This window comes from Brienomyrus brachyistius, chromosome 4, assembly GCF_023856365.1.
Source record: "Brienomyrus brachyistius isolate T26 chromosome 4, BBRACH_0.4, whole genome shotgun sequence".
Classification (NCBI taxonomy): Eukaryota; Metazoa; Chordata; class Actinopteri; order Osteoglossiformes; family Mormyridae; genus Brienomyrus; species Brienomyrus brachyistius.
Genome location: NC_064536.1, coordinates 31,482,283 through 31,508,247, shown reverse-complemented (window position 1 = coordinate 31,508,247; position 25,965 = coordinate 31,482,283). Strand labels below are relative to the sequence as shown.

The window sequence follows — 25,965 nt, the reverse complement described above, 5'->3', positions numbered from 1 at the left end:
AGGGGATCAAGGTTTTGAAGGATCTTGATAATGTAGCATTAGCTGTCGCTATGCTGTTTGGGCTGATATATGCCCTGAACCTAAGCTACCCTGCTGAGCTCCGCTACACCTTTGAGGTAATCCAGAACATTTTCATGGAACTGGATGGAAACACACTTTCCAACAAAGCACTTGCTTTGAAAAACGGGCTTCTAGAATGAACAAGTCAGCAACACTGCCAGCGACAAAAAAATCTACAATATAAATACATAACCCTGTCATCTACTATTTCTGTATTTAACATCCTGTATCACTGAGTTTCATTATTTTATAATTTTTGTCAGGAACTTTACATAGTGAATGGTGAGTTCACTTATCCTTATCTGACCTTTTTTTTCTTTATGAATGTAACAAATGCACTACAGATGAGACTATATTTTTTGTTGCAGGTTCTACTGGTTAATTTAAACCTTTTCTCTGGCAACATTTTATGCAAGATTTGCATATGTAGTTTTTTCTTTAGTGACATTTATATGCAGGGTAGAATTTTTATGTCTTTTTTATTGTATTTTTGTTCATGCTGATGACAACCTGCTTTAAAGAGACTGTTTTCAGTACAGTTTTGCAAAAGTACTTTGTAATGTTATGCAGTTGGTCTTCAAAATGTACCATTCAACATTTTGCACTTTTTGTATTTGTAATTTATAGTAATTAGGGCTGGGTATTATGGCTAGTTTCCTGAAGCATCTCAGTTCTAAATCACAAAGTTTTAATTTCCAATTAGCTTTCCATGTAAGTCCATGGAAGCAGGCAGGTTACCGCAAGGCAAAGTTACAGGACGATCAAAATGAAATTACATTATATATAAAAAAAGAATTACTACCTCAGTTTTCATTTTTTCTATAGGTCGTCATGTCGAAAAGGACCCAAAATGATCAGTGTTAGCAGACTGCTTGATTACTATAACTGAATTATCTAAACAGTATTTGTACAGGAATGGCTCTGTGCCAAGCATTTGATCCATATTACCGTGATCACAATAAGTGGCTTCCACTGTATGCAAGAATGTGTCATTTGTTAAACATCAAAAAGTATTCAAAATATCCAGGACCACATTATTGTAACTAGCAGCAGATCTCCATCATGATCTCCAAAGTGCAGCTGAGAGTGTGGGGAGGAGCAGGAGAGAGATCTCTACTCAGTTCCACTGTAATGAGTGACACTCACCTGTGAGCCCAGCAATGAGAAGAAACAGGAGCATCAGAGGATCCATACGTGTGTGTGTCACTGAGCCCAGATCTGTGGAGACTGACACTCACTTCCTCATCCTCTGTACCTTCACTGTCTCTGTCGTTTCTAGTCTCACACACAGCAGGCAGAGTGAAGGGGGAGTGGACACTTTACACAGGAAGTGATAAAATCATAAGGCTGAATGTCTAGTGCTTCATCAAGTCATAACATTTCTGTTACTCAAGAACATAAACTATCAATGCATAGACTCCTTCAGTAATAAAATTAAAATTTCAGCCGGAGTAAAGAAGACTTCATGAACGACAGTATCCAGTTAATATCCATTAATATTATCCATCCATGCATCCATCTTCTATACCCACTTGTCCTGTGCAGGGTCATGAGGGTCCACAGCCTATCTGGGAAGCTATGGCCATAAGGCAGGGAATAACCCAGGATGGGGCACCAACCCATTGCAGGGCAAACACACCATTCACACACATGCACACCTACAGACAATATGGTAACTCCAACTCACCTCAGCATGTTTTTGGACTGTGGGGTGAAACAGGAGAACCCAGAGGAAACCCCACACCGACATGGGGCGAACATGCAAGTGCAGGGGAAATATTTAAAAAATTTAAGTCAGTTTGCTTGGTTTCCTGTGTCATTCATGTAACTCACAGCTATTTTCTGCAGAAACAAAAATAAAGTGTGAAATGAAGAGCTGAGAGGGAGAGACACTGCAGAAAACAGTGAGGGCCAGTACATACTGTCAGAGGTTATAATCTTTACGATGTGTGTTTGTCCACTGATGCATTTTCTGTGTATTTCTTATCAGTTAAAAGGAAAACATTGTTGATGTTGTCTTTGTTCTGTTGTTTACAGCAACAGATATTTTAAGAATATTTGAAATCTTATTTTAGCAACATAAAACAACTGATAGTTGGTCTTTACAAAATATCATTTTAGCTCACAGGGTAGCTTCATTAGTTGTAGTCAGTATGGTTTGAAACTACCACAGCACTTTTTATGCCGCAAATTTTAGGTTCATAATGGAATAATATAGACTTGTCTTAAGATCTCTTGCATGCATAATTAAAAAAAGTAAAAAAATAATAAAAAGAAAGATCTCTGGCATGAGTGCGAGAGTCAGAGAGCGTGTGTCACACCACATACGTTAGAATTGGCAGCCCTGCATATTTCTCTTATGCACGAGTATAAAGTAGCTGACATATTTTCAGTTACTTGAGGTGAGACTGTGCTGCATACAGAGGGTCTATCCTCAGGCCTTTGTTTCAGTCCTTATTATTTATTATACAGTTTTTAAAGTGCCACTGCATTAGGTCCTTTTAATTTCTGTGGATCAATACGAAAACAAGAGGCCCAGTAGGATCGCCTCTGTGGGTGTACTCACTGTGACTTAGTATGACTGCCTCTCAGATCAGCGCACACATTGCACTTAAAGTTTCAGGCCTGAACACGTTTTCGTTATCACCGTGCTACTTTCTGTGTTGTGCTTTTCTGTTTCCTGCGTTGTCTTTTGTGTTGAAGAACAGCACTACTGCACAGAATATCGGAGCTCATGATTGTCCTTATTTTGCGATTTATCTGGGGTTGTCTTGCGTGCATTGACACACAGCCCTCATAGATTTATCCAGTAAGCAACTAAGCGAATACAATTGAATCGTGCTGCACATATAAGAAGGTAGCCCCGTATTTTAACAGATATCTCGGACTTCTTGTATTTTGCATCTAGTTGTTCCTGGATACTGTAGTCCGTCAAAATTTCCAGCAAACTCTGCACCTCTGCCGTACACCAAAGTATTTCATTTGCCGCAATATTTGTTACGTTTGTCGCTACTTGTCAGTACGAGCTGCAGCACGCGCACTCTCTGTCATTTGCACGCTCTGCCTCTGACGTCACGCGCACCCTGCAAACGACCCGGAAGACGAGGATCCGGGAGGCTGCAGCGAATATGGTGTTGTTAAGGTTATTATTTACCGTATTGGCGTGTATATTTCAAATTTTATTATGTGGTTTACATTTGTAATGGCTCGGACTAAATGTTGCAATGTCAAGTATGCTAGTAACTGATTTTCTTGACATCTCAGTTAAACTTTGGAGTTATGGTAGCTGTTACCTAGTTAGCTAATGGTAGCTTATACGGCGTAAATTAGACACGTTTCCCCTTATTGCAGAGCTTCTCCAGTGAGCCAGCTAACGTTAGCTTGTAATTTTTAAAGTTTCTAATTTGTACAATTTGTAGGTGTCCGAACGCTAAAGCGTGTGGGTTTGAATCCCCTTGCAGAGACCGTTGCTGAACGTGTTCCTTTTTTGTGCTTTTACAGACGCTCCCCTCCAAATACTGAGCAGGTTCTGTGCCCATACCGATTTCTTAAAGAAATGATTGACCACAGAAAGTTTGTCATGTCCTGCTGTTTGTTTGCTTTTCATTTTGTCTCTTGTGAATTTTTGTTTTTTTATAGGCCAACATATTTTATTTTATTATGAACCCCTTTGCTACTTGTGTAAAACAATAAACATTTGAAAAATTATTTGAGGTTCTTTGTTGCTTTTTCTCATCCATCTTTAAGTCCTGTTTGGTACATCATGACATTTGTAAGTTGTATTACATATAAAAGTTCACACAGTCATAGGGGTATTAATAATCCATCCATCCATTTTCCAAACCGCTTATCCTACTGGGTTGCAGGGAGCCTATACCAGAAGCCATGGGCACAAGGCAGGGAACAACCCAGGATGGGGGGCCAGCCTATTGCAGGGCACACTCACACACCATTCACTCGCACACACACGCATGGTCAATTTAGCAACGCCAATTAGCCTTAGCATGTTTTTGTACCATGGGGGAAACCGGAGTACCCAGAGGAAGCCCCACGACGACATGGTGAGAACATGCAAACTCCACACACGTGACCCAGGTGGAGACTCGAACCCGGGTCCCAGAGGCATGAGGCAACAATGCTAACCACTGCACCACCATGCCGCCCCTTATTAGTAATATATGTCCATAAGACCACATTGTAAAAATGTGTGTCAGTGTATAAAAACACAAATGATTTTCTCACTGTCACTGTTTTTATTACGGGTACAGATATGGTGGTACTGCAATATGTCAGTATATCTGCAGACTTTGTCAGTCCATCATGCAGCTGTAATAATAGAATTAGAACATTTCTGTGTACTGCTACCACATAGTGGACAAATAAAAGATTGCAATCAATTCTAAAATCAGTCAGTCAGCCCAGAAGTCTTTACAGGCAGTCCCCGAGTTAAGGAGGCCAACTTACGGACAGCTCATACTTACGATCGGACTGCCATGAAGCCTTTTATATTAAAAATTTGGGCTAAATACAATGGTTTGTAATAACAAACAGACGCGCCATTAGTGACGCTCCTGAAATCATTGCACGGCTTCAGCGGCTTGCTGGCTGGATGTTCAGTACTGTATTTTTGTTTTTTACTGTATAGCAGTAATAATAATGATAATTATCATGTACTGCATTTACTTTTCTGACTTTCCTACAAATTCACCTTAAAGACTAACTTTGGAAACGGATCTGGTTTGTAACCTGACGACTGCCTGTACTCTGAATATAACCTCCTACCCGACATTAATCCATATGATGTCCGTCCATTGAAGGGCTCATACACAGTTAAGGGTTGAACTACATGCTGTCAAGTTATAGTTAATTTATACATTTTCCTGGGATATCTGCTGTTAGTCATTATAAACACGAAGTGAAGAAATAACCATCCTGAAGTAAGTGATTCTCACCTGGAGGCCCATCAGAGGATGAAGAGGAGCATCAGAGGAGCCTTATGTGTGTCTCACTGACCTCAGATCTGTGGAGACTGACACTCACTTCCTGATTCTCCAAAACTGCATTGTTTATCTGTCTCTATCTGTGATTGAGGAGTCCAATGAAAAACCCACTTTCTCCTCTCTGATTGGCTGATATGAGTTCTGCTGTCTTCTGTGTCACCTACTGACAGACCACAGCCCACCTGACCAACGTCGTCCTTTACAGCAGTGACTGGCTGTGGCATGTGTGGCCCTATAAGGGCAGCCCTGCATGTGCTGAGGAGGCCAGCAGCACTGCCATGGGGTGTGTGTCACTGGGGGAGGGAGGGTGTCTGGGGGCAGGGGGGGAGGAAGAGCAGGAGGAAGAGCAGTGCCCAGGGCTCTACATCAGCAAGAAACTGTCAGCGAGAGAGACAAAGTATAGCACCACTGAGAAACAGTGATTGATAATTAAGTGAGCTGTCCTCACCCTCCGCTTCTACTTCCTGGGGGGGAGGGGGGGGGTACTTCCCCCTCTGTTGTGTCCGTGCTCCCCCCATTACTCAGATCACTTAGCACTGTCTAGCTGGAACACCCTTCAGCTTCCAGGGAGCCTATTAGCTGGGGGGCGGGACCTGGTCTGGACTGACTCCCTCCCCCAAGAAGGGGGTCAGTGCAGCAGTGGATAGTTCAGGTCCAGAAAGTAAAAGTCCAGACCAAGATTTTGTTTCAACCAACCAGCTGAGTACTCTGTGTCTGTGGCACTTTACACAACTAGTTGTTTGAAACAACATCTAAAACTGGATTTTTACTCTCTGGACCTAAACTATCCACTTCTGTATCAGTGTTATTCTTAAAGTCGTGTTTCAACTTCTGGCAAAGTTCTCCCAGGAGCCCATCTCTGTTGTATGTACAGTCGGCATGTAATACATTCCTACCCAGATCCCTGACAAACAGTTGGAGGCAGAATTACTTGTTATCAGAGTATGTGAATTTATACACACACCAGCAGCCGTGACAGAGTAAGACATTTCCTGTATACTGCTGCCATATAGTGGACACAAAGAAGACTGCAGTCAATTCTAAAATCAGTCAGTCAACATGCTACCACCACAGACCATTATCGGGAAGTGATAAAACTTCATGGAACAATATGAATATGAACATACAGATGTAGTAAGTATATTGTGCAAAATTTATCTTCATCTTAACTACGCTGAATGGTGGAGTCCCAGAGTAAGTGATCCTCACCTGGAGGCCCATCAGTGAAGAAGAGGATGAAGAGGAGCATCAGAGGAGCCTTATGTGTGTCTCACTGCCCTCAGATCTGTGGAGACTGACACTCACTTCCTGACTCTCCTTAACCTCACTGCCTCCCTTTTTGTGGGTTTAAAAATCATCCATCTATCTTTGATTTTCATAAACTGTTTGTCCACTGATGCATTTTCTGTCTATTTCTTGCCTGTAAAAAGGAAAACAGTTTGATGCTGCTGTTGTCCTGCTCTTACCAGGAATAAATATTTTAATTACATCTGCAACCTTATCATTTTAGAAACATGATTTTATAGCAAAATTATTGATAGCTGGTCTTCACAGTGAATCATTCATGCTCACAGAGCTACAAACAAATTAATCAAATAAGTCTAGTTATTTTCTAAACTGTTACTTCCTCATATTGCAAATGAGCAAAGAGCAGTGAAATCAGACTTATTCTGAAAAGCAGAAATGTCGTTATACAGGATGTGAGTGTGAGACTCTGCAGAAACACTGTGTGCTACATGCAGAGGGTCTGACCTCAGGCCTTTGTTTCAGTCTTTATTATGTTTTATACAGTTTTAAAATGTCACTGCAGTAGGTCCTTTTAATACCTGTGGATCAGTACAAATCAAGAGGTCCATTAGGAAGGTGTCTGTATGACAGGGGTGAGGGTGTCCTGGGGGGGGCAAAGTCAGGTGATTCACTTCATGTGGGTCTTAGCAGCAGTCATATCAGACTGAGAGCTGTTTGTGTTTCTCTCAGCACCACAATAGTGTTTCACACATAATGGGGTCCGTGGGCCTCCTCAGTTATATTCAGGCTTTCAAAGTTCATCAATGATAAAAATTCACATGGATCTGACACTCTGACACTGTTATATTTATTTGTTTTAATTCAATTGAAATACTACATATTACAGCTAGTTGGTGGATCCGTCTGCTCTTTATCCGTTCCTCACTGGCATACCTGGGTCTCTCTACAGTGCTTTCCTGAAGCATCAGAACCATTCATAAGGGAATCTATGTGTGGCTGCCCTCTAGTGGATACACAAAATTCAGCTAATTAAGTGGAAATTAGTTTAGTCATGACTTCAGAAGTTACCCTGACAAGGGATTCTGTACAATCAGAGATGAAGCTGCTGGTTGGGCTGGTCATCGCCTGCTTTTTCTGACTGATGTACGTCTGGATGTAAAGTTACAAACTGCTTAATGTGTATCAATCTGTTTTATAATGTTCACACAAAAAAGTGCTTTTAATGTGTCTGCACCTTGTATCTCCCACAATGTGCTTCTGCATTTGATTCCTTCTTGACTTGGGGGTAAAGAGATTTAACTCGATGGATTTTACTTTTGTGAAGCACTATAGTACAAAGTTGAACTGATTGTTCAAATCTTTTTGGTTTTTAAGTAAAACTACTTAAATTAAATTATCTGTAACCCTCTTTGAGCCTTTCTAGACTCAACAAAGCATCATTGCCAATAAAATAAGTGAGTTACATGAGTTACAGTTAAATCGGGTAAAGAAGTTTCATTTGGAATTTACTGATCCAGGTTTTCAACACCACGGACAGCAACTAGACTTACTGTCATTTAATAGGAGTGAAAGCAGAAACCAATAGATCACACAGGGATATTTTCATTTGATGGTGTCTTTCTTTTTACTTTTGATATGCCGTCTTCCTCCTTAGCTGATATGTGAGGCTGCTGTCAGCTGAGACAAGCTGGTGTGATTTTACGCAGAGTGATAAGTGGGCGGTCCTGTTTTCGTGTGTTACATTTTCATTTGATGTTGGCCAATATGTATGTGATACTGTTTCCTCCTTATCTGATATGTACAGGCTGTTGTTAGCAGACACAAGCTGGTGTATTTGTTCAGCAGATTGAAAAGTGGGTGGTCCTGATTACATCACTCTCTAAAAGAGTCCCTGATTGGTGGGCTCTGACGAGGAGGCGTGACCTAAAAACCCAAAACCATTTAAGTTTGTGAAATTCGTTTTTAATATTTACCAATTTCAGAAAAATACTAAATGTTTTGTAAAGTAGCAATTTATTAATCATGTATTAAAGCAAATAATGACCAGTATAAAAGACATATACAAAACTGTGCAAAAGTCTTGGGCTATAAAAGAAAATTATGTTCAAATGATCTTCATCTTCGTCTAGAATTATAATATTTTGTCCATCAAAGTGTGGCAGCCCAGTCATTTCAAAATCTCTTCTAAAGTCACCACAGTATTTTTCACCAACCATCCAATAGACCCATATATTTTTGACTTGACCATTAACACACCTCCTATGGCTAATCAATGCATCATTAACATTTGTTTAATAAATAAATTAATTAATTGAGCTGGTGGTGAAATTTAACAAATACATGGAATGGCTGAGGTGCTGCTGAGGAGAGGTTTAGGAACCAAAGCGTGGTTCATCTAGCGATCCAACAAGGCATCAGTAACTTTATGGAGAAAAGAAGAAATTCTTGTTAGTTTTTATTGTGTCACTTTTAATTTGCATATATTTTTATGATAATTGTGTTTTTGTTCTGAGCAAATATACACAACCCAATTAAATAGCATTAAACGTTTTCTTTGATGGCACAAGACTTTTGCATAGTACCATATTTTTTCAGAATCAAGAGACAATTTAATAAAAACCAGTCTTACCTTCACAAGATAACGATTATTAAACATTAACCAGCAGGTGGCAGCAAAGCACTTGTGAATAAGTGGCCAATACGTGGTTGTACAGGTTGCCAGCAGATAATCAACCCCTCTGTGTTTAACTGACTCTCATGCTATGACTGTACAGACTGAGCAGGGCCGAGTGAGAGAGGCCTCATTGCAGTTAGCATAACCGTTTATTTTACAGCTCCTCTGACTCATTCTGCTCTATGAAGGTCATCTCCTCTGCCAGCTTCCTCTGATCCAGGGAGACCCTCTGCTTCTCTCTGATTAGTTCCCTCTTTTTACAGGAGGTCCAGTGCAGCTGAATGGCGATGATGGTGCAAATCAGATAAAACACACCAGTCCCAGCTTTCAGTACAGCATCCAGAACCTGCTCCCACCTGTCAGACATATAATACACCAGTGTGTCTGTCAGTCACACATATCACATTTAAACCTGAAGAACAAAACAGTGAATCTGTTCTGACTGAATTAAAACCACCTTGATAATCAACAGCAGCACCGATCAGCTCAGTCCTACATACAGAGCCAGCTGGACCAAAGAGCTGAATAAGAGGTTGGATGTGAACAGTAAAGTCTTACATGCTTTATAGAAACACGGTACAGTCACATCTGTACTATTACACAGGACACAAGGCAAGGGCTCACCCTGGATGGGATGGGATCTCAAGTTTATTATTAAGAAAATGAAATAAAAAATAATATCTTTTTCTCTTATAATTAAAATGACAGTTTCCCATTACTGTGTGATCAGGTAAATGCTGCTAGCAGGACCCCCACACTACTGTAAATGCTGCTGAATGCTTACCTCAGTTTTCCATTATCCCCTCCTTCTTCATCATGTGCAGAGAAAAGGAGAGCAGTGGAAACAGGAGAAAGGATAGTTAATAAAAAGCAATTTTCTGTTAGTCAATAAAGACTAAGAAAAGGTCACTCTTGAAACTGAAATATAAATTATGAAAGATATTCTACAGAGAAAATGATTAGATGGAGAACAATGAATTAGTGTTCACATCCCAGGGCACTGATAGTGAACAGGTGAGATAAATGATTTTATTAACATATTTTAATGTATTTACTGTGGCAGGGTGGCACAGTGGTGCAGTGGTTTGCAATGTCACCTCACTCCTCTGGCACATGTACTCAGGTCTCTGCCAGAGTTCCGTGTGTATGGAGTTTGCATGCTCCCCCCGTGTCATTGTGGGGTTTCCTCCAGGGACTCTGATTTCCCCCCACAGTCCAAAAACATGCTGAGGCTAATTGGAGTTGTCAAATTCCCGGTAGATGTGCTTGTGTGAGGGAATGGAGTGTGAGTGTGTCCTGCAATGGGTTGGCACCCTGTCATGGGACGTTCCCTGCCTTGCGCCCATAGGGACCCTGAGTTAGACAAGCAGTTTCAGACAATGGATGGATGCAGCACTGGAACAGATATTACAGAGTACAACTGTAACACTGGCCTACGCTGCAATGAAAAATCAGTCAGTCAGCATACCTTTAGTAACAATTCATTCCCACAAAAAAAATGCAAGCTACATGGATTTGTATATATAACAAAGGGCTGGCTGTATGTTTGCAGCAAAATGGTGTGATTTTTTCATGTTACATATTGATCATAAACTAGAAGACACACACTGTATATTAGAGACATCAATTAGCCTGACTGTGCGTTTTTGGATTGTTGGAGGAAACCCACACAGCATGTGGAGAACATGCAAACTCCACACAGACAGAGCAGAAGCCAGATTCCCGTAAACATGGAGGCGTGAAGCAACAGCGCCGCCTACTGGACCACCGTGCCACTATCATTGAAACAATAATCCCAATAAATAACTATGTTTCACAACAGCTGATAAATAGGGGATTATCCCCACAAAGAAGCACAAACCCCCTTCATGAGTGAAACTGCTGGGTTAATTAGTATTTATCTTTTTATATTCAAGTATAAATGATCCACACACAGATTTAAATTAATTACTTACGTTTGATAGTAATATGAACTGGAATCTGCTGATATCCAGCAGCACACCAATACCAGCCAGTGTCCTTCCTCTCCAGTCCCCTCATTGTCACAATGAAGGTTTTATTTACTTTGTCATCCCTGATCAGGACAGGCCTCCCATCCAAACTCCCAGATCTCTCTGATGCACAGGAGCCCCCAATCTTACACCACATCCTATGTCTTTTGTTGTTTCCATAGTAACACTGAACACTGACACTGTCTCCCTCCACACCCGTCACCTCCTGTTTGTCCACAGACAGCCCCGAAGAAGCTGAACACACAGATTAGGAACAGATAAAATACTGAAATATTTACACCACAATGAAATATTATGAAAATCAGCTCATTAAACATGCATATGCAAATGTTTTTCCAAAAAGCCATATATTACTTATCATATTTAACTCTGTGAAGTTGCCCATTTAAACTGACACTGTTACTTCTTTCAAATCTCGTTTATCACATTGAATGAAAATAAAATGCATATTTTTACAATATTAAAGTATCTTTTCCTTTTACAGGAAACAATATTTGTGTTAATGTCCTTCCTTTTTGATTCAATCACCTGTTACATACTGTGCATCTCATTGGATACAGTCTGCAGTACAGACATCTTACCATCAGTGACTGACAGGTTAACTCGATCTCCAACATCTGAGGCTCCACTGATCTTCACACCACACCAGTACCTATCAGAGTCTTCAGCTGTCAGATTGTTGATGGTCACAGTGAAGACTTGCTGGTCAGGATCATCTCTGACTGACACTTTACCCTCCTGTGGAGAGTCAGTGTGTACTATGGGAGTACATGACCTCACATTATACCCTCTGCACCAGTATTTCACATGAGTTTTATATCTGTCACCATATAAACATGAGATGGTGACAGATCCTCCTCTCTGTACAGACACTCGTCTCAGTGTGGACACACCTGCAGGGAAGGTATGAAAATTACCAGGTTTATTAACTCTCTCTCCCTATTACACCATTTATACACAAATTAATAAAGAGGCAGAATATTAAACACAGAGTATTAAACAAAGAATATTAAAATTTGCTTTGCTAAAGGGACGGTGGTGTAGTGCTTAGCGCTGTTGCCTCACATAGAGTCTGACTCTCTGCTATGGCTCTGTGTCTGTGGAGTTTGCATGCTCCCCCAGTGTCATTGTGGGGTTTCCTCCAGGTGCTCTAGTGGCCCCCCACTGTCCAAGAACATGCTCAGGTTAAGTATCCGAATTGCCCGTAGGTATCAATGGTGTGTGTGTGGAGAAGGGGTTCAGGTAAACATTACATTGTGAGGACCAAATATCCCCACAATGTAATAAAAACCAGTTATTTTGATGTTGTGGGGACCATTTTCTTGTGTATTTTGTTTGGTTACTTATGGTCCAGGTTAGGATTTGGTTGGGATCAAGGGTTTCATTGTTGGGAATAAGGTTTTGCCCATAGATATGAATAGATGGTCCCCACAAAGATATGAGTACAGGTCTGTGTGTGTCTGTGTGTCTGTGTGTGCGTGCCCTGCGACAGGTTGGCGCCCCATCCTGGGTTGTTCCCTGCCTTCCACTCATAGGCTCTGGATACCCTGCGACCCTGAACAGGACAAGTGGTTACAGGATATGGATGGATGGATGGATAGATGAAAACTTCAAATTTATCCCTGAAAGTTGCAGGACCCCTGATGTAGCGCATTTAAACTGGTACTGTTACTTCTCTCTGATTTTATTTATTACATAAGTGATAAATATGTGTATTTGGACTTTAATTTACAAAAATGCAGTTTAACACTGGCTGATTCATTCCTTGTATTTATTTTAATTCCATCCTTATTTACAAATAAATACTTTACAGTCATTTTAACTCATAAAATGAACATTTGCATTCATGCTTATATAGGTCTGGTCAGATATTTTACCTTCAGGCATCTTACCTTCAGTTACTGACAGGTAAACCCAATCTCGAACATCTGAACCTCCACTGATATTTACAAAGCATGAGAACCAACCAGAGTCCCCAGCTGTCAAATTGTTGATGGTCACAGTGAAGACTCGCTGGTCAGGATCATCTCTGATTGACACTTTACCCTCCTGTGGAGAGTCAGTGTGTACTATGGGAGTACATGACCTCACATTATACCCTCTGCACCATTTTTTCACATGAGTTTTATATCTGTCACCATAGAAACATGGAATGGTGACAGATCTTCCACTGCGAACAGTCACCCATCCACCTGTGGACACACTGTCAGCACCTGCAGGGAGAACAACCAACTGAATTCACATTTTCCACACCACGATCAGGTCAGGTCAGGTCAGGTTGGGGAGTATGCGCTGATGCAGCATGTTGCTGCACCCACCACACAGCGAAACTCCCCGGGATCCCGGCCAGCGATCCTCCAGGCAGATACACTGTCCAGTCCCACCCTCCGGAAATGGCCATCCATCTGCCGCAGCCAGGTGCTGCATGGGCATCCCCTTGGCCTGGTCCAGCCGCTTGGGTCCACAGCATTGAGGATCCTGTGACCCGGATCACCCTCAAGGAAACGCACCACATGTCCGTAGTGCCGTAACTGACAACTTCCTCACAATGCAGATAATGTCCCTCATTCAGGGCTCCTCTAGTAATCGCTCATTCGACACAAAGTCAAATCAGTGGTACCCAAGGATTCTCTGAAGAGACACAGTACTGAAGGAGTCCAGTCTTCATCTCAGCTCACTGCATAGCGTCCATCTCTTATAGCCATAGGGCAACAAAGGGAGCACCAGGGCTCTCAAGACTTGAACCCCCGTCCTCTTGCAAAGATATTGGCAATGCCACACGCCCCTTTCCAGCAACCTCACGACCCCACATGCTTTTCTAATCCGTCTGCTGACTTTATAGGAAGATTCACCAGAGACATGAATGTCGCTGCTGAGGCGGGTAAATCTCTCGACAAGGTCGATATTCCCCTGCAGACAGACACACAATTGATGGCTGTGCCTTAGAAATCATTAAAAGCCTGGATCTTGGTCTTTATCCAGGACACCTGCAATCCCAGAAACTCAGACTCCTCACTCAGTCTCCGGTGAGCCCCGAGCTGAGCGTCCATTGACTCCAGAAAGATCACAGCACAGCAAAGTCAAGAGCAGTAAATCTTACTTCACCAACAAATGCCTCATAACCACTGGACCCCACATCCCTGCCCAACGCCCAGTCCATGCAAGCATTGAACAGAGTAGGAGCAAGAACACATCCCTGGCAAACCCCAGAATCAACTGGGAAGAATGTAGAGGTTCTTCCTCCACTCTGTACAGCATTCACTGTACCAATGTACAGGCCGGCCATGACATCCAGAAGCTGTAGGGGGATCCCGCAAAATCTCAGGATGTCCCACAGGACAACTCGATCAACTGAATCGAACGCCTTAAGAAACTAAACCAAAAGCTGCAAAGAACCTCCGTTGATATTCGTGCTTACACTCAATGAGAACTTTCAGTGTAAGCATGCGGCCAATGGTAGACTCCATCCATCCATCCATCCATTTTCCAAACCGCTTATCCTATTGGGTCGCGGGGGGTCCGGAGCCTATCCCGGAATCAATGGGCACGAGGCAGGGAACAACCCAGGATGGGGGGCCAGCCCATCGCAGGGCACACTCACACACCATTCACTCACACATGCACACCTATGGGCAATTTAGTGACTCCAATTAGCCTCAGCATGTTTTTGGACTGCGGGGGGAAACCGGAGTACCCGGAGGAAACCCCACGACGACACGGGGAGAACATGCAAACTCCGCACACATGTGACCCAGGCGGAGACTCGAACCCGGGTCCCAGAGGTGTGAGGCGACAGTGCCAACCACTGCACCACCATGCCGCCCCCAATGGTAGACTCCTTAGGTGTAAAACTAGACTGCTTTGGCCACTGATAGGTGAGCAAGTGATCACGAATCCTGTTAATCCTAGCAAGGACCTTACTCGGCAGTGAGAGCAGTGTTATCGGCCTGTAGTTGCCACAATCCAGGTGATCACCCTTCCCTTTCTAGATAGGGACTATAAGTCCCGTTTTCCAGTCAGTTAGGATGATGTCTGACTGCCAAATGGAAGCGAAGACTGCCTGCAGTGCCGGGAGGACAGCCTTACCACCAGCCTGGAGAAGTTCAACCCAGATACCACAGATCCCTGCAGCCTTCCCCACCCCCAGCTGATTCACCACCCATGCAATCTCAGTGAGACTGGGTGGTTCACAGCTGATTGGAGGATCTTCTTTTAGAACTGTAGACCCAGAGATGTCCAACATCCTAGCTGGAGGGTCAGCTTTAAACAACTGCTCAACGTAGCCGGCCCAGCAGGTCACAACTGCAGTGTCATCCGTAAGGACCGTTCCATCACCCGCCCTGACTGCAAGTCTCTGAGGAACAGATTCAGATATATGTAATACTTCAATCCCTCTGTAAGCAGGGTGTGGGTCATTAGACCACAAATGATGTGTCACCTGCTCACAAATTTGTCTTACAAACACATACTTATCTGCCCTTAGAGCCCTCACAGCCCTCCTTTTCAGGTAGACACTGGAGTTGCCACCAAATCATGCGCTATGACTCCTCTTGGTGAAATACCTCCTTCTGAAAACACCAGCCACACCAACAAAACCCTCAGCAACCTTCAGAGTCTTACCAGGGAAGGTCGCGCACATCACATTACAGTCAGCAGTCGCACCCAAGTCTGCAAATTCCTCAAACTGCATGCAAACTCATCAGAACAGCTTGATCTTGGAGCCTTGCCAAGTCCAGCCTCATTCTCCTAGTAGGTACTGGATCTTAGTCTACTGAATCTAACAGATCTTCAGAATAGCAACAACAAATCTGTGGTTCACAAACTGGATGCTTCTGTAGACCCTGCAGGATCCTCCAGGGTCTGCCCTCGAGGATGTGATTGATCTCCTTTGCCGCACCACCAGCATTGAAGTACAAAGTCCAATAATGCGGCTTAGGGCATTGGAACCAGGATTCCGCAACCTGTAGCCTCTGACCTTTCGCAATGTCAAGGAATATGGAGCCACTGTCGCCCCATTCTCCAGACCCATGGGGACCGACACAATCCTCAAAGCCTTCCCTGTCAGTGCCTGTGTTCACAATGAAGTCACCCATGACCAAAGGAGCATCAGCTCATGGGTACCCATCAACCACTGAGCAATGTTGCGAGTAAAATGTCTCCCTCAATGAGACATCTCTCAGCACGGTCAGAGCATACACTAAGACAACAGACAAAACACCAAAGGACTGCCTTAGCCTGAGTCATAATATGGTCGTTGAAAGGGGTGATATCATACACCATCGGGAGGAGCCGATCCGCCACAGCAATAGCTACTCCGAGTATGGCAGCTGTCAGAGCGACCAGACCAAAAGTAGTTATATCCAGCTACAGAGATTTGGCTACCCTAGAGAATGTCACCACTGAAATGCAGAGTTTCTAAAGCTTCCCCGACAGCAGAGGAAGATCATCTTGTCAGAGAGACAAGACATTCCACAGGCCTACCCGGATGGGTCAGCTCAAGTTGGGACCCAAGTGTCACAATGTGGCGGGCGGCGCCTCAGCACCACACCAGCCCTGATGCCCAACGGGCCCAACCCTGTTTTTTTGATTGTGTAATACTTGGATTAGGGTCACATTTCTTTATCAGAACCATGGGGAATCTGAGTTTGGGAGTGTGTGGGAAGGCCTGAGAGGAAAACCAGAACCTTAAATCACTGGTAATAAGGCACAGGGGAGGTGAATGAATGGGCTCATCATTTTGTGTGATGACCACACAGACTGTATTTATAAATACACCTAGTTCTGTAATATTTGACTTGTGAATGATATGCACAGGACACAAGGCAGGGGAACACCCAGGACAGGATGCCAGTCTGTCACAGAGCAAACACTTACACACAGTCACTGTGGGCACTTTTAGAGGCACCAATTCACCTGAACCACGTGTCTTTGGACTGTGGGAGGAAACCAGAGAACTGAGAGGAAACCAACGTAACCACAGGGAGACCATGCAAACTGAAATGACCCCAGTCAGATCAGTTGTCACCCTCACAGAAAATCACAGGGTACAAAAGACAAGGGCATTTTATGAGCACTAACAGAGTATTTATACTGCTTGATCACTAAATGGAAGACATGACAACATCACACAGAATATTTAAATGTTATACTAAACAATATCAATAAATCGATTCATGATAAATTGGTCATGTCTTAAATATCACTGTTCAAGAAATAGTTTGCAAACACTTCACAAAGATAATTTCTTTTGGAATTACAGTGGAAGCCGCCTATAGTGATCACGTCTCTCTGGGCGAAATTGATCACTATACTGTAAGCGGATTATCATTATAACAGATGTTTTCTCTTTATGTCTTAAACAGATTATCATCTAATTGAGATTTGTATATTTTTACATGAATATAAGGTAATAAAACTGACGCTGTACAGTCGCTATTCACTGAATTTTATTGACAATTTTATTGATGTCAAAATACAGTACAGCTCTTTCAAACGCTTTTCGAATTACTGTACCGTACAAATTAAATTACTGAACTGTGCATAATTCGAATATGCTATAATACAGCATAATACTGTACATAAATATTCAGCCATCCATCCATCCATCCATCCATCCATCCATTTTCCAAACCGCTTATCCTATTGGGTCGCGGGGGGTCCGGAGCCTATCCTGGAAGCAATGGGCACGAGGCAGGGAACAACCCAGGATAGGGGGTCAGCCCAACGCAGGGCACACTCACACACCATTCACTCACACACGCAGACCTATGGGCAATTTAGCGACTCCAATTAGCCTCAGCATATTTTTGGACTGTGGGGGGAAACCGGAGTACCCGGAGGAAACCCCACGACGACATGGGGAGAACATGCAAACTCCACACACATGTGATCCAGGCGGAGACTCAAACCCGGGTCCCAGAGGTGTGAGGCAACAGTGCTAACCACTGCACCACCATGCCGCCCCTCATAAATATTCAATTCAATAGAATTTTTTTACATAGTGTCATGACCTGCTCGTACGATACTCCTGTATGCCACACCCCCTTTTCATCCTCGTGTGAATTCCTGATTGTTCTCAGCCGTTCTGCGTTTCCGTCCCTTTAGTTCTGTGTATTTAGTCTGTGTGCTAGGCTGTCTCCCCTAGGTCTGTCATTGACGTTGTCATGCTCCCTGTCCTGAGTCTGTCTCTCGTCAATAAGGCTTCCATTGCCTGCTTGCCTGCCCCGACGCAACACACAGCACAAATTTCAGAATGTTACATTGTTTCAAACCGCTCACTGTAGTTTTGCTGCTGCATCTCCGTGGCCTTGTTTGGTGGTTTATCATAAGTTTTGATTATTCTATATTTGTTATTGAAAGAAAATGACTTTCTTTTTCCAGTCTTGTTTTCTGTGCTAGCCTCAAGTAGCTAGCCAGAAGCAGATGGGTTGCCGCAGGGCAAAGTAGGATGATCAAAGTAAAGTAAACAAAGAAAATAACTACTGCAGTAAAAAAGACCCAAAATGAACAGTGAAAGCTGACTACTTGATTACGACAGACAAATTATCAAAACAATATTTGTACAAGAATTAATCTGTCCCAAGTATTTGATCCATATAAGTGATTCATCGTGATAACCACTGTATGCAAAAATGTGAAATTTGTTAAAATTGAAAAAGTATTCATTATTTCCAAGAACACATCAACTACATCATCATGTAACTAGCAACAGATCTCCATCATCATCTCCCACCTGTAGCTGACAGTGTGTGGAGGAGCAGGAGAGAGATCTCTACTCAGTACCACTGTAATGAGTGACACTCACCTGTGAGCCCAGCAATGAGAAGAAACAGGAGCATCAGAGGATCCATATGTGTGTGTGTCACTGAGCCCAGATCTGTGGAGACTGACACTCACTTCCTCATCCTCTCTACCTTCACTGTCTCTGTCGTTTCTATTCTCACACACAGCAGGCAGAGTGAAGGGGGAGTGGACACTTTACACAGGAAGTGACAAAACCACAAGGCTGAAAGTTTATCATTAATAATATCAAAATATAATAATTATCATATTATTCAGCATGTCATTCTATTATTATTTGTCTATTGAGCAGAAAATAAACTATTGGAAGATAGACTTCTTTATTAATGAAATTAAAATATCAGCATGAATACAGATGATGCATGAATTAGTGTTGATGTGTATTTATGCTATGTTTTTGCTTATATGAAAAGTATATTTATTTGATCCCTCTGTTGCATCAAAGATTCATCTGTTTTCATCATTAGAATAATTATGTAGAATCTAGATCGGATCAAGACAGATTCTAGACCCTAATGCAGGAAGCACACAGTGTAAAGTGAGGTAAACCTTCAACAGCACGTCAGTCCATTGCAGGGCACTGGAAGGTGGAGAAATGCCATGTGAACAGAGGAAGCCTGCAAACTGCACACAGACACAGTTATGGCCACATTCAAAACCAGCACTCAGCAGTGCTGGGATGGCAGATGTATGAGTCAGATATCTAATTCCAGCATACATCAAAGACACAGAGGGACATTGATGAACCACAGCAAGACCAACAGAAGACGGGCTTCTGACAGTAAGGCATCAAAATCCGTCACTGTTTACTGTCGATGTCTCATTGTTCTTAAATGAACTGCAGGTGCAGCCAAAGCGGATTTTTTAAAATTCTTTATCTTGCTTGGTTTCCTGTCATACATGTGAGTCACAGGTATTTTTGGTAACTTCAAAAGTTAAAGCATGAAATGAAGAACTGTGAGCCCCTGTACATTCTATCAAAGGATATCATCTTTGAGAGAGCTTGTTTGTGCAGTGATACATTTTCTGTGTATTTGTTGTCTGTAAAAAAGAAAACAGTTTGAGCATCAAAGCCTTTGTCCTGCTGTTACCAGGAATAAATATTTGGAATCTTATAATTTTAGAAACATAATTTCATAGTAAAATAATTGATTGTTGGTCTTCATGGTGAATCATTCCTGCTCACAGAGTTTAAAATACAAGCAAATGAAGCAAATAAGTCTAGTTTTTTTTCTGAACTGCTATATCCTCATTTTTCTCTTGCAGATGAGCATAGAGCAGCTAAATCATTAGCATGATGTAGAAGATAATTTCAGACAGACACTCATTCTGAAAAGCAGAAATGTCGTCCTACAGGATGTGAGGGTGGATGTCACAGATCCACCCAACTCCCCTGCTGCTATGGCTCCTGGCCAGGGTGAGCGCCTCTGTCATGACTCCGCCTACCCTCCTCGTTGCCATGGCTCCTGGCCAGGGTGAGCGCCTCTGTCATGACTCCGCCTACCCTCCTCGTTGCCATGGCTCCTGGCCAGGGTGAGCGCCTCTGTCATGACTCCGCCTACCCTCCTCGTTGCCATGGCTCCTGGCCAGGGTGAGCGCCTCTGTCATGACTCCGCCTACCCTCCTCGTTGCCATGACTCCTGGCCAGGGTGAGCGCCTCTGTCATGACTCCGCCTACCCTCCTCGTTGCCATGGCTCCTGGCCAGGGTGAGCGCCTCTGTCATGACTCCGCCTACCCTCCTCGTTGCCATGACTCCTGGCCAGGATGAACGCCTCTTCCCTGACTCCGCCCACCTTCCTTTTGATTCAAACAGGTGCAACGGAGGGTGAGCTACGCGGATGAAGAGATCTGTGTATCCAGGGATGGAGAAAGCCGTTCATGGCCTTGTGATGGCTACAGCCACACAGTAAGAACTTAGTTCAGTATTTGTATGCATTTTCTAATTAAATTGCTTTACAGTAGTAATTCATAGGTTTTAGTTGTGTTTTGTCTTTGGTGTTAGGTGTAGTGCGTGTGTGTATATATATTTTGATATTGTAGGGTTGTGTGCAGTGATTGTTTAATCTCTTTGGTTTGTAGTTACTTTGTTTGCAGGGGATGGTCTTTTATTCAGCGTAAAGGTGTGGCTGAGGGCGGAGGTGTCTCAAAAGACAACCCCTGGAGTAGGAGCGAACCATGTGCTGCCATGGCAAGAGGGGGGAGTTGGGGTTTAGCTGTGTTTTGCTTTGTTTAGTTATATGTAGTGCTTATTTGTTTTATCCCTTTTGTGTGTTAATTGGTTTGGCCAAACTGCTATTTATGTTCCCTCATGTTACCATCATATTAGAAAGGTCAGTTTGCTTCAGTTACTGTTTTGCTTTGTAAAATTATGCCATGTTTGTTTTTGTTGGCCTCTTTTATGGGCCCACTTATTAAGGTTTTGAGTTTGTTATTGTTTGCATTTCGGGGGTCAATAAAGCTCTGTTTCTTTAATTACGTTACTGCTTGGTCCCTCACAGCCTGGATCATGTGTCTCGTGTCGGGATGGTGGCAGCTGACTCGGGTGTGGCATGCCCCTGGGTTTGCCGCAGCTGCTGCCCAATTCTCCGGGAAGTGTATGGCGTGCATGAAATTCAGTGTGGGAAAGGGCACTCCAACCGACCCTGCAGTGACCCCGAGTCCCCAAAGCCCATTCGATCACCTGCAGATGGATTTCATTGAGCTAACGCCGTGCAGGGGATATAAGTATTGCTTGGTGATTGTAGATCTGTTTTCCAGATGGGTGGAGGCATTCTCTTGCCTTCGCCCTGATGCTCTGAGCGTGGCTAAATGTCTGCTAAAGGAGGTGATTCTGCGATGGGGCATTCCATCTAAAATCACCACAGACAACGGTCCTGCGTTCATCGCAGAGACCCTGGCTAAATTGCCCCATTGGATGCAAATTGATTTGAAGCATTATTGTGCCTATCACCCCTATCACGCGCGGGACAGTCCTGAAACATTTCAGCGGTGGAGGCCAATGGTGAGCCGTTACAGGTGAAACGATTGTTTGACTTAAAGCCGAAGATCGTCCGACCGGAGGCGCGATAAGGCGTTTCTATTGTTTCCTCTTTGGGTCACGTGTTTAGAGGCGCGGAGCTTCCATACGGTCCAGCGATTCCCGATTCATCCACAGGGTGGCGACCTTGCACGCATTTGGCGTGACACTCACGCTTTCCGACTTTCATGCTGTTGCAAGAAGTGTTATGGTAAATATATATTCTTCCACTTTAAGCCCCAAATTAGCTACATCAAATGCACTAGGGCAGTTTTCAAACCCAACAGACTGTTTACAAGGTAATAAAACTCTTACATGCATGTAAAGCATTGTGCAGATTTATCCGCAATGAAAATGGCATGTCAGCCAGCTGACGAAAGTAGACATCCCTGTAGCCTGGCGGGCCGGGTTCCGTTCCCGGTATGGCAAAGGCAGGTTTTCACGTCTGCAGCCTGGTAGTTTCCAATATGCCTTAAATGAGAAAACATAAAACTCTTCCTGAAAAGTTTTGCTAATTTGCTCATTTAGTTTCAATCATAATTTTACTTTTAGTTGACTAAATATCATAATTACAGTGAACTAAAACTTCAGTTGATTTAGTCGTCTAAAATTAAAAGTGCTAAGTATAATGTTTAAAGTTTCACTTTGATTTCTGAAAGTCACTATATTCACCATAGGCTCCGGACCCCCCACGACCCATTAGGATAAGCGGTTTGGAAAATGGATGGGTGGTTGCACTATATTCACCAAGATGAAATGAAAGCAATGTTAATGGATGGTATTAAGGTCTGACTGTGCAGTAAACAAATACACAGATTTCTCTCCTATTTGAAACACAAACTTGTGTTTGTTAACCCCGGAAACTGAGAACTGTAAAATCTGTAATGCCATTAGTGCAAAATTAAATCACTTCAAAATGCGTAGGCTATAATGCCACCAGGCCTGTTCTCTCTGAATATTAAAACAGAAATATTTAAATAAATATTTGAAGATGGAGGCGGCATGGTGGTTAGCACTGTTGCCTCACACCTCTGGGACCCGGGTTCGTGTCCTCCTGGGTCGCATGTGTGTGGAATTTGCACGTTCTCCCCATGTCGTCTTGGGGTTTCCGTGGCTAATTGGAGTTTCTAAATTGCCCGTGGGTGCGCATGCGTGTGTGTGAATGGTGTGTGAGTGTGCCCTGCGTTGGGCTGACCCCCTATCCAGGGTTGTTCTCTGCCTCGTGCCCATTGCTTCCGGGATAGGCTCCGGACCCCCGCGACCCAGTAAGATAAGCGGTTTGGAAAATGGATGGATATTTGAAGACGTAGTTTATTGGTGCTTTCATGTTCGTTGAAGTTTCTGCTTTTTAACAACTGTATAAAGTGATGTTATTTGTTATATAAATCTACTCAGGTGAAATAAAAAAATGTACGTTTTCAGGGTTGCCAAATCTCAAGCATCTGGCATTACACTCACGCATTCAGATTCACGCAGGAAATCTTACGGCAAACCGGTAATATTCCATTATAAACCAAAAATTGGTCAAATGGGAATTTACACGGTTAAATACAGACTATTTACAAGGTAAGAACTGTTACATTTGTGTGCAGACAACTCGAACTGAAAACCTCACTCCAGCCACCTGGCTGAAGTTGGTAACCCCATGTTTTATTTGGAATAAAAAGTAAAATCTGCTGTTTTTGCCTGAAACAGCTCGTCATTCCATTTGCGTTGTTACTCTGACAAATATAAAGCTAATATGAGAAAAACATGTCACGTTTGATATCTTTTCGAAATAATATCCTACTCTAATAGCGATCGAAGTGATAAGTTTGTTTTTATATTAAAGCGAGACTGTAATTGTATTACCGTTGTTGGGTTATCGAAACCAATACTTAATTCCATGAACACTAACATATATGACACAAACACGACGGTATTAGGGTTTTACGGCTTAAGTGAAGCACTTTATCCAAACATGTACAATTTCCACGTTTTATTTATTTTTTCTTATTTTAAAATGCAGCCGGGGTGGCATGGTGGTGCAGTGGTTAGCACTGTTACCTCACACCTCTGGGACCCGCGTTCGAGTCTCCGCCTGGGTCACATGCATGTGGAGTTTGCATGTTCTCCCCATGTCGTCGTGGGGTTTCCTCCGGGTACTCCGGTTTCCCCCCACTGTCCAAAAACATGCTGAGGCATATTGGAGTAGCTAAGAATTGCCCATAGGTGTGCATGTGTGAGTGAATGGTGTGTGAGTGTGCCCTGCGATGGGCTGGCCCCCCATCCTGGGTTGTTCCCTGCCTCTTGCTCATTGCTTCCGGGATAGGCTCCCGACCCCCCGCGACCCGATAGGATGAGCGGTTTGGAAAATGAATGGATGGATGGATGAAATGCAGCCCTACTTTTATTTAGTAAATGAGAAAACTTTATGCATATATGTTCAGTTCTACGTCACATGACAAATATTGTCGAAAACTTTTTGAATTGTACTGAATTAATTTGATTTGCCAGTCAGTTATTGATTAGATGCAGTGTTCATACAACTAATAGGTTATTTAAATATATGTCATACTAAATAGTTAGACATTATGATCTTCCAGACCTTTGCTTCTAGAAAATTTCTCTAACTTTAAATTTTAGTTGAATATCCCTGTATGCGAACTACATTAGTTCTGATTGTATATCTCGTCTCCGGCAAACATTTTCGTCTCGTTTTTATTCGTTGACGAAAGTGTCAATACCCTTCGTCACAGTCTTAGGCCTCGCGAAATAATTTTTATTTAGTTATCCTCTCTTTTTATTCTGAAAATAAAGGTCGTTGATGATAACCATGGCGAATATTTTTCGTCAACAAAATTAACACAGCTGAAAATACAGATAAGTCATCAGATATCATTCAGGCGGTCCTCTTCATTAACTGCCGTTTCACACGGGATTTTTGATCGAAATGCATGTGAAGATTTGTCTGTTTAGTTTACCCTAAACTGGGATATATAGAACCAAAGCGGCCATTTTCGTCACCTTCTCACACATTTTGTTCAGAGAAAAACGTACTAATTACACATTCAGAGTTTTTTTACATGTTTACAAACCCGAAGGAAAGAAAAAAAACAAAGAGCAAACAACTGAAACCCAATCGCATCCACTATTACAAATCTGACTGCGCGGATTCTGAATACACATTCGCAGATTATTGTACACATTCGCAAATCTCAGCAGATATTTAGAGATTCGTACGCAAATTTACAAGTGTAATAACGCACACATGAATTGAGATACCATTACACAACTCTCCGCACACATTTGATACTAATTTTGCAACAACAATAATAGCCCCAGGAGCAAAGAAATTGAAACTACTTAGATAACAACAGTGCTTCAAGGCGAGGGCCAGCACCGGGCCCCATATATGGGAATAGAACAAACGATCGGGCCTTCGTGAAATAAAACGCTTAAAACACTTGCACAAAAATGCCCAAACATAGTCTAGGTATAATCCAGATAGTTAGGAGATGCCAGCCAAACACAAAACTGTTTCTTACTTACACGGATAAACAAACTCGAGTTGTTAACAAACTAGGGCTGACAGATGTCAACATGACATTCCCTTATTAAAAGCAGTGTCAAGACTGCTGCTGTGTTCGCAGTCAAACACATTATTTTATATTTTATAAGCTCGGACCCTTTGGAAAATTGATATAAATCTTGTTTTGATCGGCTGAACGACGGCGACACGTCACCAGCCTTCCCAACGCCACCGCCAATTAAGTCTCTAAAACAGCAAAATTAAAGCATAAAAAGCTGGCTTACCTTGTTTTAATAGTAGTTTTTCCGATTAATTCCATCCCTGGCTTTGTATCCGAAGTGTTAAAAGTAATTCCCCGCATACCCCGATCATACTGTCCCCACACCACCTTATTTTATTCTGGCCCCGAGTTGATTCGCGTGGACACGCATTGCACGTGCTGAAACCCTACCGTTGACTGATCCATCGGAGGTGAGGCGGGCCTACAGCTAAATAACCTGTAACTTAGATCATTTTGAATAACTGAGTGACCTGTAGTCGGCATTTTGTTGCTTATCACAAGCGAGACGATTAATGAAATTATCTTGAATACCTATGAAAACATAAATTTGTATTTTTTTACTGATGTAACAGGTCTGTAATG

General features: G+C 42.7%; 1 protein-coding gene and 1 long non-coding RNA gene across 2 annotated transcripts in view; both read right to left on the bottom strand.

Moving 5' to 3' along the window:
• The window catches only part of LOC125740341 (polymeric immunoglobulin receptor-like), a 35,297-nt gene extending 15,151 nt beyond the window's left edge, over positions 1 to 20,146 (bottom strand). Inside the window, exons 1-2 of the mRNA XM_049011329.1 lie at positions 19,344 to 20,146; positions 1,207 to 1,335 (exon numbers count right to left, since the gene is read on the bottom strand). The gene's annotated coding sequence lies outside the window, so the exon portion shown is untranslated. The remainder of the gene's footprint in view (positions 1 to 1,206; positions 1,336 to 19,343) is intronic.
• Positions 14,477 to 17,880, bottom strand: LOC125740387 (uncharacterized). The gene is made up of 2 exons (XR_007397613.1): positions 17,760 to 17,880; positions 14,477 to 14,620 (listed from the first exon to the last, which is right to left on the bottom strand). It is a non-coding gene; the product is annotated as an uncharacterized LOC125740387 (long non-coding RNA).
• Positions 20,147 to 25,965: the final 5,819 nt, after the last annotated feature.